The 16542-nt window shown below is 41.9% G+C and overlaps 1 protein-coding gene across 5 annotated transcripts in view; it reads right to left on the bottom strand.

Moving 5' to 3' along the window:
• Positions 1-16542, bottom strand: part of TENM1 (teneurin transmembrane protein 1) — a 908570-nt gene that overhangs the window by 321660 nt on the left and 570368 nt on the right. The window contains exon 1 of one of the 5 annotated variants that reach the window (XM_032196352.1): positions 13048-13067. The exons of 3 other annotated variants lie outside the window; for them this stretch is intronic. The gene's annotated coding sequence lies outside the window, so the exon portion shown is untranslated. Of the gene's footprint in view, positions 1-12346; positions 12653-13047; positions 13068-16542 lie in introns of those variants that run through there. One more of the 5 variants, XM_032196348.1, reaches the window with a different exon arrangement.

The following is a 16542-nucleotide window of genomic DNA, read 5'->3' on the forward strand; positions in this document are numbered from 1 at the left end:
TGACAGAAAACAACCCTCACCAGAACACACAAGTGAGCCATCAGCTCAAGGAAATTGCTCTCATTTGTTGTGAAAAACTGGAATTACTTTCCTACCTACCTAGCTACTAGACTGGAAGTTATTAGCAGTCCTCTTACAAAATACGCACATGTACCCGTAAGTAATGATGTTCCAGTAAACAAAATAGAAAAATGCCTTCCACTTCCCCTTTCGTCTTCAAGTTTCATAGCACTTCTAAGAGCAAAAAAAAGTTGTTTAAAATGGTGAGAATTTGTGACACTGAAACTCAAATTTAGAATCCAAGACAAAATGAAGCCACCTAAAGAAGAGAACAAAGACCAGCAAAACTCCAGCTGGAGCAAATCACAGTTGATTTATCAATGTATATTTCAATTTAATGCTAGTTCCAAAAAAAGCTGTCGAGTTTGTGGATGTCACTGACACTGTTGCCACGAATCTTTCCATTAGCTTTCACAGACACAGAAAATACACAAAAAATTATAGATCACGCTGTTACCCAAACTCAGAGCTAGTGGAAGCGCGCATACATGTCACTGCAAACAAGCAGTTCAGCGTTTGATTACATCAGTCAAGGCAAATTTGGAATTGTTCACATCTGCCAAAAGCACTTTTCTATCAAGTGACATCAGGAAACAGGCAGCACGGATCTGCCTGCTGCAGCCCATCTGGAACACAGCAGCCAAAGCCACCCGCCCTTTCTACTGCTCCAGCTCTGCCGCCACACTCCTCAGCTCCACCTCACCTCTCCTCTTCCTTCTGTGCTGTTTTCAGATCACCTTAAGCATCTTTGCTTTTGCACAGGCCTACAAATGCAGCTGATTTCCTTCCCTTCTAGTCTGTTTCTCACTGCTCCTTTCTCCCCTAGGCTCCTCTAACTGATGCTCAACCTGAGCCCTCAGCTCTTCTCACAAATAAAAACAGGAGGTGGTTTCAGAGGACAGACAGCAAGCAATAACACTCTTCTACGAGCATTTTCCCTTTGTGTCCCATGATTTTCACTCCTTAAATCTCACCTGTTATTTCCCTTTTATTTCCCTTGCTTTTTTTTTTTTTTTTTTTTTTTTTTTTTGACGTTACAAACACTTAGGAGAAAGGGCCACTGTAGATTTTTCATAAAGTACTATCATATGCAGAAGAGGAGTGTTATTTCATTGAGGCTTTTTATTTTGAATATATACTGTTAGTGGTACACAGTGCCAAAAAAAAAAAGCATTCAGACCTGATTTAAAACTCTTCCTGAAAGCTACCATCTTCATTTTCACATGTAGAAAGTACAAATGTACAACAAAAATAATAATAAAAAAGAAAGACAGCTACTGGGGTACCCTGGTAGAACTGCCGTGCCCCTTCGTACAGAACATTAGGTCCTCAGTGACTTCATTCGGGAGTACAAGCCAGATCCCTAATATTCTTCTAATGCAATATTTTTAACTGATATGGTGCTTATGCTTGCAGAATGCTTTGATGCATTTACATTACATTTCTGATTTAATCTGCAGCTCTACACTTATCCCTTAGGTGCACGGTAATCCCCACCGTTAAAAAGGCAAAGCAAAACAAAAAAGCTGAACACACAGTATTTAAGCAATCTATTTTAAACAGATGTCAGAGACATATTTTATTCTTCCTAAATTAGGCCATTGATCAGCAAGATGATGAGCAATGAAGATCTGCTAACCTAAAATGTGTGACTCTTATTTACACTGCATTTCCAATCAATAAGGTAAAAACATTACTAAAATATGAACTCATGGTTTAGATTTACTGCTCCTTTCCATGTTCTGATATGGAGTCCACCGTCATTTCGCACTACAATTGTTTATACTTCATAATGTCCTGCCTTTTTACGGTAACAGATTAGTACTACATTACATATGCAGGAAGGGTTCCTGTATGGTCCAAATTAACAAGGTTTAACATTTTAAGCTCCAATAAAGGTGCCAGGCTTCTCTGGCTGGCTGACAGCCGTATTCTTGGTCATTACCCCAGATACTAGTTCACCCTGTATTCACACAGCTATTGTTATGATGAAATAAAAGCTTGCAAACATTTGCTCACGTTTGTTTTTTTTCTTGGTTAGTTGTTGGTTTTTGTTTGTTTGTTTGTTTGTTTGAAACATTTAAAGCCCTTTACTTATCCACAAAAAAGCACATGTGGAGGAGGAGGAGGAGTGGGCAATACCCATTTCTCTTGCATCATTCCTGCATTTGACCTCAAGTAATTTCTTTTAAACATGAGAACATAACTTGTCTCCATCTGATAACAATAGAGACAGTACATCTAGCATCCAGCACGATGATGTTCACTGAAATGTCAACAGTTACTCATGAAGAATGGGACTGGAATGACTAACACTTCAAGGCCCCTGTTTGTACTGCCTTGATGACTTAGAGCACTGGAGGAACAACTAACGATAAAATACAACGCAGCCAGAAGTCTGTAAAAAATTCTGGGTGCTGAAAACCTCAAGAAAATTTTAACATCAGTGACACAGATGTCTACCTTGTAGTATGCACCTTATGAGAATTCTGATATAAAATCACTTTTGTATTGGATTATTCTCATAAATTTGAGCTTAAGGCCTCAGATTAATGTAACAGCACGTGTACATACACACATGTACAATACTACCAGTACTGCTGAATATCCAAACATCAGGCTATAGGTAAGGCTATACAGCTAAAAGCCCAAAGTGCTACATGGGGAACACGTGATGGGGCTTGAGAAGCTGCTCCTTTCACTTCTCACTCAAACTCCAGAAATCCAACATTCAAATAATTCAGAACACAGAAACATCTTCTACATCTCAGTTCCCTTCCACAACACTCCAACCTCATTCCCAGCCATTAAATCTAAACATCACATTTGTGCTGATTTTGTTCTGCTCAAGAGAAAATGGAAACAAGTTCAGTTCAATCTAGAAGCTTCAAAATCAAGAACAGACAAGGTTTTAGTGCTATTGGTGAGCAAATTTGGCAGAAAACAATTTATTCTTTCAATCTAACTGGAGCTTTAGCAGGGAAACACTGAAAACACTGGTAAGGTACTGACATGCAGTCAGGATCTAGCAAGGCTGGAAAGAACAGCACCCAACTAACAAGCCCATTCTGTGCAGAAGGGCAATCCTGCTTGACTCAAGAAAGGAAAAGGAAAACTTACTTCAGGCAAGAAAATAAGGACTGCTCAGCCACATGAAGACGAGAAATGTCGTGTCTTCTTGCACAGCAGAACACTCGTCACAAAGTCGTCTGTCATTTTTTCCCCCAGGGAACTTTTTATGGAGATTAATTTCTATGCCTTATTTCATTATTATTCAGGAAAGTGCTTTAGATTTCCTACTCAAATATAACGCTAACAGTTAAGTTACAAACTACATTCTAGGATGCATTTCCCCCACCATTTTAGAACTCATTTCAGCTTTTTAAATACCTTGAAATTGCTCTCAACACACAAGTTACAAGAAAGGAGTTAGCATTTTTCATCCTTTGGATAGTATTTTTTCCTGACATTTAATTAACCTTGTATCATTGATATTAATATTTCAATTTCCACTAACGTTACATTTCTGCTGTTTTTTTTGTTTCTCAAACAGGTTTTTAAATTTATTAAAGATATATTAAGGTAAAACCAATGGCATTTAATGCAGTGAATTAACTGAACACGTAACACCTACAAGCTATTTCAAAAGCAGAGGAGCATCTAAATTACATCTTCTGTCAAGTGTAAATACTGGTGACATTACTGTGCTACAGAATGCCAACTGCAGCCATAATTTATACACAAAGATTTCCACATTATATTAAACCAAATTTTAAGTTGGATAAGAGCTTTCAAGCAAATACCTGTCAATAAACAGAGGCCAAAACATCAACAAATAAAAATAGAGTTTTTCCAAAGTTTGTCTGTGATAGCAGACATTAGCTTTATCCACATGAACTAGCTTTGTAAGCCTACCAGTAAAGATGTATGTATATTTTAAAAGGACTAATATTTATGTAGTATTGAAATGTCTTAATTGAAGCATACAGTCTCTCATCATAAAATGCAATGGAAAATTCTCAAGAACAGACTTAGCCAAGGTGCTAAGATTGGAACATGACTAGGACCTTAAAAAGCCTCTCTGTTTTACTTAAGCGGCATGAAAATCTTATTTTCCTTCTGGTAGAAGAACCATTTAACATAATTTCCCTCTTATTTTATTCATGGAGACCCATTTACACTTTGCACTTTTATTTGCACTGGGGGGGACAAAGCCCATCTCTGTTTTTAACTGTTAACTGTTTAACTTTTAACTGTGTTTTAACTGTGTTAACAGTTAACTGTGTTAACTGTTTTAACTTTTAACTGTTTTTAATAACTTTGAATGTGCCACTTACCAGTGCTTCAATGAGACTTTTGACCATTCAGAATAGCTCTCTACCTAGGAAACCCAAGATGGAGCTCTTGGTGAGCGGCATCCCAGCACGGTGAAGGTGTAAAGGCACTCAGTAACGCTGCCCTGGTCTGGTGGAGCTACCAGAGAGGCTGACATGCCAGCGGCTGGCTTATCCCACAGCACTGCAGAATCACTGACTCAAGTGATTTGGCTCAAGTACTGCTGAGATTGAAGCTAGAGTCCCACCAGCCTGTTCTGCAGAGGGATCTCTATTTAGTCAACTACAAACGCGTATCATACCCAACATAAGCACAGCACTGGTAGTGAGTGATGGACTTCAGAATCAGCGACATTGTTTTGAGATGGGTGTACTACAAATCAACCTCTGTTAGGGAACAACAAAGTTAATTTAAGGTGAGCACACCTAGGATTCTAATTGACCCTACACAATAAAAATCCCCCCAAATTCAAAACGTAATATTCTATTCCTTAGCCAAAGCCATTGCAAGTCTCATCTTCAACACGATTTCTCAAGCAAAACATTCCAGTTTTTCAGACAACAACCTTTCTTTTCCTTCTCACTCAGTAGAGCAGGCTGTAGTCAAACACTGGAATCAACACAAAGGGCTCAAATTGACCAGTTTTTACATCGTGGCCTGTACTGGTAAGCCCTGCATGGCTTTTGCACGTGCAGCGTGTAATAGAGCAAGGCCAGAATTTGCTAAGAGAGGAACACACAAATGCCAGGAATGGGAAGCTGCTGACAGGGCTCGGAGATGAGGCAAAGCCTGGCTGCATCTCCTCTCCCTGCCCCGCTGGAGCTGCGAAAGTGTTTCCATGCCCAGTGTCTTTGCCACCTGGCGACGGTGACTACTATGTGTAAAATTGCTTACACCAGTCTTTCCTGAACTGCAGTCTGTCTTTATCCCATTTTCACTAATTTCAAATGCAAAAAACCCTGTAATTCAAATCAGTGGGACTGTGATTCTGGCTTTAGCAAGAAAGCAAAACTGTATTAAAAGTCTGTTTGGCTTCACGAAAACAAAGTTGGTTTCCACTACTGGTCCTACATGTCAATATCGCAAATGGAAACAACTAAACATAAAACATGAAACAAAACTCTCTCAATGATTCAGTACTACAGTGAAAATAAATAATATCACATACAGAAGCACTGGCTTTTTCTTTTTTTTCTAATATTATGACCAACAATTTCAAAGCAATAACTAAGCCATTAAAAATATTTTTAGGATTATAATAAATCCACTTCCCAAGTCTTCTGTGATTGGCTTCAGTTGCTGAGGTCCCAAGAAGCACAGAACCATTTACTTGAGGGCAGTGGTTGGGATGCTGATTTACTAGCTACCGCTTGCTGCAGTTCCATTAGATTACCACACCAGGCTACCATGCATTAGGTGTGGTGATGGCTCCTGTACACACAGCTAAAGGCAGTAAATACAGTTTGTACTAAGAATAAAACACGCTTCCTAATACCTAGGAGATTCATTCTGACGCTGTATTGTGTTCCATCACAACCTCGGGCTGGCTGGTTGAGCTGGGCAGCTGCATCACTGAATGGTCCCAGCACCGAATTCTGCAATTTGGTACTGATAAAAACCTCTTGGTAAATTCTGACACAATTTGGTATTTTTTATTATATATATATATATATTTACAAAAAGACATTACTTCTTTAGATATTGGCCAAGAAAAAAAATAAAAATGCTTTTGAAACTTTTCTAGTTTTTCATTTTACATCACCACCAAACGTCCCAATTTTTTTATTTTCTTAATTTGTTCATGAAATAAACTTCAAATCATTCCTGCTTTGGGTTCTATTCTCAATTTTCACATAAAGAACTGGCATTGGACATAGGATGCCAGATCCTCCTCCACACAAAAACAACAACAGAAACACAGGAAGAAGAGGAAGAGGAAGAAGAGGGAAGAAAAAAAAAAAAGAGAAAACAGAACATTTACCCTAAGTTTTACCATATGCACTGGACAGTTATTTCTCTGACCTGGAGTTAAGTGCTTAAGATAAGTCTTGTTTTATACCACTTGTTTTTATCAAGAAAAAAGACAACCAAAACAAACACAAAAACAACCTATAGCTTCTATGCTTACCATAAAAAAAGCAAATTGCCAAGCAAAGTAAGAAAAAAACAAACAAACAACAAATAAATAAAAAATAAGAAACCCAACATAACTAAATTGCTAACAGCACTGACCTTGTTGATATATTATCTAAATGAAGGCTCAAAATAGCAGTACAGTAATTTACGGTCATCTCTTGCATACTTTACAGGCTTGCATTCAGGAATGGAAACATCAACATATAAAACAATTTCTCCTGGTCTGTAGCTGATACTCTAGAAAGCTTAGTATGAATTGCTCAGAGTAGCTCAATATAGCTCACATATGCTTTGTGACTCCAAAATTCAATTTTCTAACTCGTAATCAACTACAAAAATATTACAAACTGAATATGAGGAACATTAAAAGGCAATTTCTTCTTACTATTGACTACTTATCAACTGACAACTTAGTCTGTTGAAATTAAAACAATTGGTATATTTTATGGTGATTGCTAAAGTTGCTGACCATAAGTAGAATTATCGTGCTTTATAGACTTAAAGTCGCTTAATCTAAGCAGCCAATTTAATCCAACAGTTCCAAAGAAAGACAGTGTAACTTTAAATAAAGTGTGCTAATGAAACGCTAAAAGGTTGCGCAATTGAATTATGGTTGAATTATGTCCACATTAACTCTTCCCTCCAGTATGTCTGCAGAGGTAAGAATCCGCTCTGGATCCCCAGTGAAACAGCACAGCACGTCACAGAAATGATGGCTATCCATCTGCATTTACAGAAGCTCCGATGAAAGCCATCTCATCCCTTTCCTCTTGCTCCCTGCTCAAGCTATTAATTAGGCAAGCACATTGCGATCAGATCCTCAGCTGCACCACTTGGTACAACTTCACCAGTACTCTGTGGACATGTGCCTCTTTACACCTCTCACCTAATGCTTTTGATAATAAGCACCACCGAACTATTAATGCTCCAAACAGCAGCCAGCGGTAAAGGTAAAGCTCCCACCCTCATCTGCCATCTTTGGGCATTTTTAATACCCAAAATAGTTGCTACTACTAACCTTTACTCTTTCACACATCGAAGATGTTAGGTCCATGTTGACTACGATTTATTGAAATCTGTGGAAGTTATGGAGATCTGGAGTACAGCTAATGGGCTGACACAAGCCCAAGCGTTATAATGCAGTAATTGCACTGTAAGAGAGGTTGGCTCTCCCACACTAGCAAGCAGGCATGAAAACACACTGCGCAGATAAGGAGCCCTTCATAAACACCACATTATCGGCCAAATGCCAGAGGCATCTTTTACAACAATACGCTGAATAACTTCAGAAGATTTGCTGTATCCCTGAGAGTTCCCATGTACCTAAAAACTTCAGTAATGACAAAAATTCTGTTCTGTGCAAAAACCAAAAAGGTCATCTTTGCCAAGAATAGCAGCTAGCCTATATGCTCTAAAACCCATCTTGTCCTAGAAGAGGAAAGATCCAGGATTTGACTATTACTTTGACTACAGGGCTTTTGTTCTGTAACTAATTGGTCACTTCAATTAAAAGGAGAATGAAGAAGAAACAACACCAGGCTGTCCATGGGTAAGATCAAAATTGTGAAGAAAACAGCTGGAAGTGGAACTGCGTGGATTTCAATTTGCTGAACTTCATGAAAGACTAGCAGGGCTAGACAAGATGATACAGAGCTCTGCAGAAGAGCTACCGAGATTTTGGGTAAAGTGGAAGCTGTGAGAAAAGAGCTGGAGAAGCAATTGAGCAAAATGAAAAGAAATTAAAGTAAGGTCATAGGTGCCTCTGTAGCACGGGCATACAGGTGAGGGATATTTGGTGGTTATGGTTTAGAAACCATGTCAGGTATTTATGGAAAAACTAGAGCTGTGAGCCTAGTTCTGAGACAGAAGGGATCAGAATTTTGTGATGATAAAACACATTGAACAAAACAAATCTGAACAGGAACGGATAAGCACTGTGCAGAAGTTGGAGTAGGAGGAACCTGAAAAGGATCAGGAAAATGCCTCTGGTGTGTTTTCTGACTTTCCCCCTACTCAGCACTGGTTGGGAGCAAGGAAGCAGCTGGTGAAAGAAGCACCAGGAGCACCTATCTACAGGAAGGCAGCATGATCTGCAAGAGGTAGAAAAGGCCCTGCAGCTGGTGCTACATGGGTGTAGGACAGACTGAAATGTGTTTATGAGGAGCAAGAAACTGCTGCTGTTGACGTCTCCAGGAAGCAGCAGGAAGGCTTCTACCTGGCCACTGGGAAGCCCATGATGAACAACACCTCCTCTGCCCCATGCCTTCCCAGGACAGCCCCTGCTCCAGCTGCTGCCTTGCACCGTCCGTGCAAAATAAGCCCCAAACCAGGCAGGGGAGCACAGCTCAGTTTGGATCCAACAACTGCCCACCCATCACCTGTTACCACAGAAATGAGAGAAACTTGGGAAGTTGGGTTTAGAATAATTAATAACTTGATTTAGCAGGAGAAAAACTAAAGTAATGGTAGCATTTAATCGCAGCACCCTTAGAAGGACTGGTCAAGTTAGCGACACATTACTCAAAGTGAAGTCAATGCTCACGGACGCCACCCAAAGATCTTCACCACCCAATTTCCCAACTCTCAGTGTCTGCAGTTAAGGTGACCCAACTCTGAGGTCTTTGGCAGACCAGGCACATGCACACACTGCAGTCAGTAGTCCATTAAGGGCTACTCAAACCACAGGAGACCTCTCTTTCAGTAGATGCTTCTTTAGAGGTCACTTTGATATGCAGCAGCCTCCCCTGCAACCCAAGCATCGTCTCTCAGCCTGTGGGCATTCACACGAATTATGCTTCAACCAATCAGTGCTTAGAGCACAAAGTGATGCAGGAGTGACTGCATGGAAACATCATCCAAAATTGTATTCCAAAAACTGTTCCTCTGCCTGAAACCAAGCTACAGGAAGGACTACTTGCTCACCGCCCATTTCAGATTTAAAAACTAACACTTCTGTAACAGAACCATGAACTCTTCAAAACATGTCAAAACACTGCCAATTGTTGAAGACAGAGATCCACTCAGACACCACAGCAGAATGTCACACCTAAGACCCCAAATGCCTTTGCTACACCTCAGAAAAAAAGAAAATTAAAAAAAAAAATTAAAAAAAAATATGAGTTTATGGATTCTTCATAACCCTTGGCAAACATCTGTGTGCACTCAGTGAAATAGATATACCCAGTGCCCCACCAAGCTATGGGAAAACCAGAAAAATACATCTACGGTTTGGAACAAGCAGCAATATCTACTTAACAGAGGCTCTGAACTGGAAGGGTGCAGTAATTGCTCATCAAGGCTACAGAAAACAAGAACTGCTGGCTGAAGGCTTCCAAAGCAAGAAGCCAATACTAAGCACAACTCAAAATGGTCATTTTAATTTCAGCGTGCTTCAGACAACGTTTAACCAGAAGGGATCTTTTCCCTCCAATGTCACACACTACTCACTTTCTAAAACTCAGAAGTGAGAAGAATTTTGTATTGGAAAGTAGAAAACAACACAACAGCTTTGCACAGTAGTTTCAGCCAAAGAGATCAATACTCAACATATATCTTTGTTTTTTCTAAAAAATACAGATAAAAAAATAAAAACAAATCACTGCAACAGAAGGAAAGTTTTTTGTCAATAATACACGGGCTGAAGTTCAAATCTGTAGCGTAGAAAATTTATTAAAAAAAATACAAAGCTGCAGCTTAGAACTCTTTAAACACTGTTCATAGAATAAATGAAAAGCAGAAATGGAAGCACAATAGAAACTGACTTGTTTTCCCTGTACAGATTAGTGCACTGAGTATTTAGTAAACTTTTCTGCAGTTGAGTTTTTGTGTAACCTCAGTATTTTACTGGAAAGTTTAATGAAAGACAGGTTCTCATTAAAAAAAAACAGACTACTCGTATTCAAGTTTTTATAGGAATATAGATGCATATATGTATTTCTCTAAGTTATAAAGAGTAGTTGCAACAGATCTTGTTCTTAAGACCTGTGAATTTCAGGTGAGGTAACACCAATGCAGATTCTCAGCCTCCCTCAGCCCCAAATGCCCTGTAAAGTGCACAGGACACGGGACCACCCGGGCAGCAGTATGCAGCCCTGCTGCGGGACTTGCCCTGACTTGGTGCTTTTTGCAGTTGTGCGGTGCCGAACATCAGCTCTGTTCTGTTGAAACTGCGAAACACAGCCAGCAGACAGACTCCAGATGAGCAAGTGGCAGACGAGAAAGCAGAAACGCCTCAAGCTCCATTGCAGGCCATCGCCTGTTTCTTATTCAGTTGCTAAAGCATTTAAAGCCCCGCTAGAACCATAGTGAGGTGCTGGCAGATACACTGAGGGATGCCAAGATGGGGCACACTGTTCCCCAGTCTGTAAAATGGGAACGGGAAATATTACTAACCACATGGAGATGACTGATTTTCCATAATCAAAGCCCTGAGCAAACAATTAGGTAGGTGACATTATTCCTTTTGCATTTTTCAAGTAGTGTTTTCAAATTACAGTCATTTAAAAATCAAATTCATACCATTTGGACCTGACGAGTGATGCTGAGCTAACGTCCTGCCTGCTGCAATCAGCATCGATGCCAAGGCTCAGCATTTTCTTCCTCTGTTTTAAGAGAGTAGGCACTTACCTGGTCCCAAGACCACAAGGCACAGCAAAGCCGCCGCGCATCTCTGCACACGCGTGATGGTGGGCACACGTGTGTGCAGCTGAGCCATGCCTGTTTTTAAAACCAAGCCCTCTCTGCTTTTAAAAACTACCATTCCAAATTATAACACCACGTCGGATGAGCAATAATACAGTTCCTTTGCTGCATCTTTTCTCACGTGATGCTGCCTTTATAGGACTCTGAATACATTTCAATAGCTTTTTTATATATAGCCATCAATACAATGCATTCATTTGCTTCCACACCTGATTGCTCCGAGGAGGAAAGAGGAATTGGCATTCCCACGTTCCTAAGAGATGTTTTTAGCAAGTTTTCTTCTTTTTTCTTTTTTTCTTTTTTTTTTTTTTGATTTATACGCGTCATTTACATGTTCTCAAACGTGGCAAGTGGAACGCACATCTCTCTTTAAAAGGAAAGATCTGTACTTAAGCGCATTAATTGTAGTTATCTTCCTCTTCTAAAAGACCAGCCATTCACAGCCCCAAACCCCTCGGGAACACGTTATTCAGAAAACTTTTAATCATTCCCTGAAACACAATCGTGCCACAACACACGCAAGATAACACCCACGGCGATTCCTGTAAACCCAAGCCGTTAGGAGCTCCTGGAAGCGAGCTGGATCGCAAATACATCAACCCCCGTGGACGATTTGCTCGATGCGTGCCGGAGAGAGGGGAAAAATTGATTAAGTTATTAAGGAGCCGCCGTTTTCTCTGAGGAGGGGCGCCCCGGGAGCAACCCACGGCTCTGCCTGGCTCCGTCCCCGCAGCACGGGAAGGCCGCGCTCGGCGTCCCCGATCCCCCGCTCACAGCCGGAATACGGCCACGGGGCTTCGTCGCGGCCAGAAATACTCGGAGGGAGGGCTCGGTCGCCCAACCCCGCCGGCATCGCCCTCAGGAACCGTCCCCGCGCTCCGAGCCCGGAGCGGAGCCGCCCCGCGGTCCCCGCCCGCCGCTGCAGCACCGGCCGGGGGGGGACAGCAGCCGCCGCCCGCACCGCGCCCCAACCCCAAAGCAACCCCAAACCCACACCGACCCCAACCGGCACCCCCGAACTCCCCCCCTTACCCCTTGAGGCTCCCCGCCCCGCCGCCGTGAGGCGAAGTTGGGGAACCCGCGGCGCCGCTCCCGCCTCTCGCCTGAAACTTACCGAGCGCGGCCACCGGGCTCAACTTTCAGCGGCGCCCCATGCTCAGCCCCGCAGACGGCTTCTCGCCCCCCATCGCCTCTAGGCGCGGTGCCCGCGTCCCGCTCTCCGGCGGTAAATCCTCATTGCCATCGCCCCCCACCCGCAGCCCGCTGAGGGGGCAGCGCCGGGTCCCCCCCCGCCGCGGCTCTGCCCGAGGTGCGAGGGGAAGCGGGGCCAGGCGCAGACCCGCTGCCGGAGCTGCTCCTTTCAGTGTCAGCGGCGCCGCCGCTCGCTGTCAGGGTGGTGGATTTTTTTTCCGTTTTTTTTTTTTTTGCCCCCCACTTTTTTTTTTTTTTTTTCTTGGCTCCTTCGCCGTTAATGAGCATGCCCGGGGAGAGCCGCGCAGGCGCCTTCACGGCCGCCGCGCCTCGAGTCGCCTCGCGCCGACCGCAGCTGCGGGCTGTGAGGGGAGGCGGCGGGGCCCGATCCGGGGAGCTGCCGGCGCCTTCTCACAGCCCCCTTAGCGCCTCCTCTTATCCCCTCGCAGCCCTTCGCATCTCCCTCACAGCCCACCACAGCCCCCTCACAGCCCGGGAAGGGGGTCGACGGGCTGCCCCCGCCTGAGGGAGCGGAGCAGGGAGCAGGGCAGCGGAGCCCACTCCCCCGGCGGCTCTGCCCGCCTTCGGCAGGACGGCGGCACGCCTCCCGCTGAGGTGATTTACCTTGCGAGGCCGGCAGCGGCATCAGAGATCGGGGCGGAAGGGGAGCTGTCGGTTCGTCGGTGCTGCTGCTGGTTCCCGAGCTGAGTTGGCGAACGGGGGCGTCCCCGGCGGCCACCCCCGGTCGCGGAGCAGGGGAACATCTCCGTGCTGTCACCATTTAGACACTAGGTATCCTCAGGAGGATACACACTGGCGTTAAGGTGATTACCACCTGCTTTTATTTATTTATTTTTTTTTGACATACAACAGTCAAATCTGCAGTTATTGTAAAGGTTTTTCTTTTTCCAGAAGAATCGAGGGACTGGGAACAGTGCACATCCCAGCCTGGACCCTGCCTGTCAGGCAGTCTCCAGCCTGAGCCCATGTTGCATTCCACGCACCCGTTAACCCCTTAAAAAACCACTGTGGTCACCTATGTTGCTTAGCCTGTGTATTCAGCAACAAGGGACACAAGTTATTAAGTCCTGTTACTTGTTTGCATATAAAGAAGGCATAGGATGTCCACATACATAAAAGTCCAAAAAGTCCTAAAGTCCAGTTCCTCTTCCTACTCTGGTCCGGGGATATATTTCACTTAGGAAGTTGGCTTATGCTGTTTACATAAATATTTGTAGGAAAAAAAATATAAAGGGAACTTAAAAACTGTTTTTTAATTAAAAAGAAATTACAATTTTGCCAATGGAATGTGTTGCAGTGCATACATAAAATAGAATTAGCCAGGTAAGGCCATCCATGGTTCCAACATACTGCTAGTATGGAAATTTTCTGTCATTTTTAATCTTTGCTCTTGGACACAACCCTGTTCTGACTTTGCTCCGTCAGAGAAATAACATTCAGGTGCTTACAAGAAATCTTACTGAGTCATTAATGTCTTGGTCCAACAGGTAAAACACCTCCAAGATAGGGTTTTCATATACAAAACAATTTTTCTGCTAATGAAATTAGTTTCTAGGGCACTCTGAACAGCATTAAAAAGATGATGAAGAAAGTGGCTCAAAATACAACCCCCTTTCCAAAATGTGTATATTGCAATCTGCATAAATATGAAATGTAGATGCGGTTTGTAGGCTGTAACCCAATTCTGAGAAATCTTGTGAGGTTATTATAGTAATTCCAAAGATAGCCTCCTTGAAAAACAAAGGATGGAAAAGATGGGAAGAAGGATCAAGTCTTCAAATCTAGCATCAAAAAATATTATTTGCATGAATAACAAGGTTAAATACTGACTTTGTACCTTCCTTTCTAGAAGATAAATGCTCACTTCTATTCTACAGATTTCTAAAGATGCAAATCCAAACTATGTAAAATGAAGAAGTTGGTCTAGTCCTTCAGAAGGAAATCTCCTTTGAAAAACATTTCAGAAATCTAAATCTGCCTCTCCCTAAAGAAAGCACAGCTGTAAAGATGCTAAGGTAAATATAGCATACTTTAGGGAGTACATTCTCTCTTTCTTGGATTTAAAGTATCCTACGCAGCAGAAAGGAAGTGTTGAACTACTGCCTATACATTACTTTCTTAGAAAGGCCAAAAGTAAAAACCCAAATGCATTTCTTGTGAATCCTGAAGTCCTTAAACAAACATCATTATGAACTGAATCTAAAAATCAGCCATTTCAAGTCAGAACTGTCATCTGTCAGAAGTCTGTCTCAAATGTCTGTGACTTAGTTCCAGTAGGTGGAATAATTCTTCAGCAATGCAGAAGAGTCACAAACAATCCTGAGTCTAGAGGAAAGAGTAAATTTTCCTTCCTAGGAGATGTGGTTGTTTCGGTTTCTTCTCTCTTTGGATAGACTTTAACATTTGCTTTTCATTAACACAAAAATGAGATGGTATAGCTTGAACATAGAAATAGTTCAAATCCAAAACCAGAAGGTGGTTTAGAATGAAATTGATGTGTTAGTCAAAGAAACAAAGCAGGGCAGCTGACCAGTCCAGGAATATTTTATTTTTATTATTTTTATTTTTAGGTTCTATCTTATTCAGCTAAATATTGCCTCACTCTTAGTAGACATAAAGATCACAAATTGCTATTAGGCCTTGTGTTTGCAGTGCTTTGAAGTTGCCCATTGTACTCACTAACACATGGTAGTCATAAAAAGATTGTAATTTCATCAAGAAAAGATATAAAAAGACTAACAGTGAAGGCGGACAATCAGCCATACCTTTGTCTCCCTAAACCACTACTGAGATAAATGACCCAAAGTTGGTAGTCTTGATAGTGGAAAATCATTGCCAGATATCAACTGGAAGATCTGGCATATACAGTAATTTCAGATACCCATGGGATGCTCCCTAGTGAGTTGGATGTTGGGAAACCAAACAGGTCTACTTTGAGGACTATGCAGGTATTGCATGTTAGTCCATGAGAAATATATACTGGAAGGTGTGATGGTTCAGGTTTGCTATGTGCATACTCCAACAGAACTAGGAGCAGATTCCAAAGAGAGATGACACCAACTGGATGACAGACTTTCTTGTGGAGGAATTATCCCTGTAGAAAGAACAGTCACAGATTGTTCCAAGAATTATAACACTGATATTTGTAACTGGAAATGAGGGCCCTTAAGCACTTTAATGTATCAGAAGTGCATTGAGGGGAAAAAAAGAAAAAAGAAAAAAAAAAAAGAGAGAAAAAAAAATGTATTCTAAGCTGGCTGAGAAGAAAACTATAGATAAAAAATGGTTAGACACGCTGGTGCTGAATGGAACTCCCTTGAATGAAAATGCATGCAGGTTTTTTAGTATTGCAGCTCCCTGCACTAAAAGTTTTTTTGGAGTGGCAAAGCATAGTACCTGCAGTGCACAGCTGCAATAATATTCAGTGCTCTACTGATGCCTAGGACTGGCTTTACACCTTCTGGCTAGTTCCAGTTCAGAAAAGTCTCCAGTGATTCAGTGTCTTTTGCTTTATTGGTAACAGAGTTATGCTGAAGCACTGGTTTTAATGTATCATTGTGCCTCCTGTGGGAATAGAAATTGTTGCCTGCATTAAAACAATCCCTGGTGAGACCTGAGACCCAGCTGCTGGTCCCACTGCTGAACAGGACATTTTCAACCAGCCCAGGATAGGGTGTCACCACACGTAGAGGGGTTCTGTAATGTGATTCTGAGAACAATGTTGACAAACTTACTATTTTTGGCATTTTATTCTTACAATCAGATGAAGTCCTCAAAAACTTACCTGTGAACTTTAGGGGAATTTTCCTAGTCTATGTGTCTGTTTTCTGGACACAGAAAGGATAAGTAAAGGTTTAAGAAAGGATGAGATACTTCCCCATACAATTGAAGTGGTTGTCTGGTGTGCCATTTATGGAAATCACTCCTTCACACAGCTAACAGGTTTTAAAAAACAGGGGCGTGAAGTCAGCTGGATTCCTGTACTGTTTATCCTATATAACACAGTTTGTTTGAAATACAAGGATTGACTTCTTTTGGTCTTTTCAACTAAGAGTAAACTACTTGGAAAAGGAGACAAAACATTTACATTAAGTCCCT

Source organism: Aythya fuligula, chromosome 13 (assembly GCF_009819795.1).
Source record: "Aythya fuligula isolate bAytFul2 chromosome 13, bAytFul2.pri, whole genome shotgun sequence".
Classification (NCBI taxonomy): Eukaryota; Metazoa; Chordata; class Aves; order Anseriformes; family Anatidae; genus Aythya; species Aythya fuligula.